Consider the following 3,603-nt stretch of genomic DNA (forward strand, 5'->3'; position numbering starts at 1 on the left):
TATATGGTGGACACTCTGAAAGAAACCAATGGCGATGAGGCAATGGATGATAACCCCTCAGGGAAGAAAGCAAGGCATGGGCGTCGTCGGCGCCACTTTAAACCCCACCACAACAATATCGGCACAGGAGACGAAAATAATCCGGATGGTGCCGAAGATGAATACAACCCCGATCAGCCTGCCTTCGAGCAGGCCGAGCAGGAAGACGGGAAGGTCAGCCCAGACGAACAGGCGATGGACGGATATCCGGAGGAGGACAACTACATGCCCCCCTCCGAAGACGAGATTAGCCTCGGCGACGACGAGTTCGGCGTGCCTGAGGACCCCGTGGAGCAGAAGCGCTTCAAGCGCCGGCTTATGGCCACTGCGAGGAGCCTGAAAAAGAAGCAGCAGCAGCTCCAAGCTGATCAAGACCTGCTCACAGACAGATGGACCGAAGTCCTGGCAGCTGAAGAATACGGACTCGAGCGCCACACGGCTGACTGGCCACCTCGTGGCCGGGATAAAACGGCATATCAGCCCGAATACCAGCCCGCACCCGCACACCAATACACTACGGCCCGGGGCAATAGGCAGGACCTGCAAGATATACTGGAAAACATGGCAGGACAACCAAGATCGATCTACAGATCGCGGGGGCGCGCCCCAACACGTGACGATGATCGTCACGCCGGATACACTATGAACAAGTCCGGCCGGGCCGAATATAGCCACCCAGACTCATTCGAATTGCGTAGCCACATAGCCCGGCATAGAGGCGCCGCACACCCCCTCTCCTTCACTGACGAGGTGATGGATCATGAATTTCCAGAAGGGTTTAAACCCGTAAACATCGAATCATACGATGGCACAACAGACCCCGCAGTATGGATCGAAGATTTCCTTCTCCACATTCACATGGCCCGCGGAGACGATCTACACGCCATCAAGTATCTCCCTCTTAAACTCAAAGGACCGGCCCGGCATTGGCTAAACAGCCTGCCGGCAAATTCCATTGGCAGTTGGGAAAACCTGGAGGACGCGTTCCTCGACAACTTCTAGGGCACATATGTGTGACCACCGGATGCCGATGACCTGAGCCACATTACCCAACAGCCCGAGAGTCAGCCAGGAAATTCTGGACTCGGTTCCTAACCAAAAAGAACCAAATAGTCGATTGTCCGGACGCCGAAGCCCTGGCGGCCTTTAAGCATAATATCTGTGACGAATGGCTCGCCCGACACCTCGGCCAGGAAAAACCAAAGTCCATGGCGTCCCTCACGACACTCATGACCCACTTTTGTGCGGGCGAGGATAGCTGGTTGGCTCATAGTAGCACCACGCCGATAAATTCAGGCACCTCAGATGTCTGCGACAATAACGGCAAGCCACGGCGCAACTGTCAGGACCCCGACTCGATGTCACATCGATCTAGCTGGTAACACCTCATATCACTTTGCAGCCTCACGCACGGTATCCCCACGGGTGTCGTCTTACCTTTTCCCGGGACCGTTTGCGCCTTTTGGCTCACGTATATGATAGTGTCGCTAGCATCCATATGATAAGGAGCCCGGGCTGACATGACTAGTCGTAAACCCAAAGTGGCACAGACTTACAGGGACAGGCATCCATGACCCAGCTTCGAACGTGTCGGTCATCAGCAAGTGGGTCCGGGCTGTAGCACTGGGCTAGCAGGACTCCGGTAAACCGGGCTGTAGCGGGCTAACAGGACTCCGGTACTCAAAGCGTGACATTTCCCCGAAGGGACAGACACAGGAACGAAGAAGGACACATGCCGGCCAGCCTAAGTGTTCCAGAGCAGTAGCAAGCTACCATGGCTCAGCGGTAACACTAGGAGACATTTCCCGGTAAGAGAGGCTACTAAAGATAAACAACTAGATAGTCAGATCCCACACATACCAAGCATTTCAATCATACACACAATATGCTCGATATGTGCAAATACAACGAAGCATCACAACATGACTCTATGACACAAGTACTTTATTTAAGGCTCAGGGAGCCATACATAACATTCACAAAGGTACGGTTCTCACGACCCAACATACAAGTCATACAATCATACAAGCCAGCAGCGGAAGTACATTGTCTGGGTACAGACAACTAGTAAAATAAAAGAGGCTTGAAAATCCAAGCTATACTACGTGGTCCATCACAAGCTCAGGGTCACCACCTGGGTCTTTAGCCTACTCGTTGATGTCAACGTCTACATAGAACCCATCAGAAGGGGTTGCAGCGTCTTCTGTAAAAATGTAGATTATAGCAACATGAGTACAAAGGTACTCAGCAAGACTTACATCAGATCCTACATACATGCTTAGTATCAAGAAGGGCTGGTGGAGTTATTGCAGCAAGCCAGCTTTGACTCTTGGCTAGGCTATCCTACGATACTCCAACTTGAAATGGTTTTGCGCACACGAGTCCACTACTCACCACTTCAATACACTACCGAGGATCCGCCTCCGTCTTCCTACGGAAGAGCCATCCTCGGCACTCACACTTATCTTGAGAATTTTAGTAGTTTCCATTTACTTGTCTATGAACTGTATAGGCAACCAAGTAGTCCTTTACCGCGGACGCGGCTATTCGAATAGATCATGATAACCCTGCAGGGGTGTACTTCTTCATACATGTTTCCACCACTTAGCGTCTGCACACGACATGTGCTCGGCAGACTTCAAGCGAAAGCCGACGTGGGTGTAGACCACGACCTACCTAAACACTTAAGCCTCTAGTCCAGGTTTATCGCCTATTCAGGTTCCATCCGCAGGGAGTCCGGCCGAGGTTTCCCATACGGCCCCGAACGATGTGAACAGGGTTCCCGAGATACCTAACGGGTAATCGGTACACCCGGCCACGTACCTACCGCATCACAGCCCACCCCTACGGTCAGCGCTGTCCACGGCCTCCAGTAGGCTACAAACACCAGAAACTACTTGCAACTCCTGGACAGAGAGCTAGGGTGAATAAGAAGTCGAGCGGGGTCATATTTCAGGGCCCAATGCATGGTAGTAGCTGTATCTTAAATCACACATACAGATCTCAGTGCTTAAGGTCGGCTTCAATGAAACAACCCACCATGTACTCCTACATGGCCTCTCATCGATACCTTTACCAAATCGTGTTCACCACACCACTCTCATTACCGACATAATCATTTCACTCTAGCCCATCACCCAGATGAACCAGGCCTGACACGACTCTAAGCATAGCAGGCATAGCAAGGTAGGAACAACACATACATATGGCTCAATCAACTCCTACACATGCTAGTGGGTTTCATCTAGTTACTGTGGCAATGACAGGTCATGCAGAGGAAATGGGTTCAACTACCGTAGCACACAGCAGTTTGAATCGCGTTGTCTTAATGCAGTAAAAGAGAGCAGGAGCGAGAACATGGGATTGTATCGATATGATCAAATGGTTGGTTGCTTGCCTGATGGTTCGATGCACTGATACGGTTCTTCGTTAGGGTAATCACGGTACTCCTCGGAGACAGAACCTGTCGCAAAGGACATCGATACACAAGCATCACCAAACAATGTGCAACAATATGATGCATGCATGAAACATGGCAATATGAGTGTGTTGGGCTAATGCAAC

Source organism: Triticum aestivum, chromosome 2B (genome assembly GCF_018294505.1).
Source record: "Triticum aestivum cultivar Chinese Spring chromosome 2B, IWGSC CS RefSeq v2.1, whole genome shotgun sequence".
NCBI classification, from domain to species: Eukaryota; Viridiplantae; Streptophyta; class Magnoliopsida; order Poales; family Poaceae; genus Triticum; species Triticum aestivum.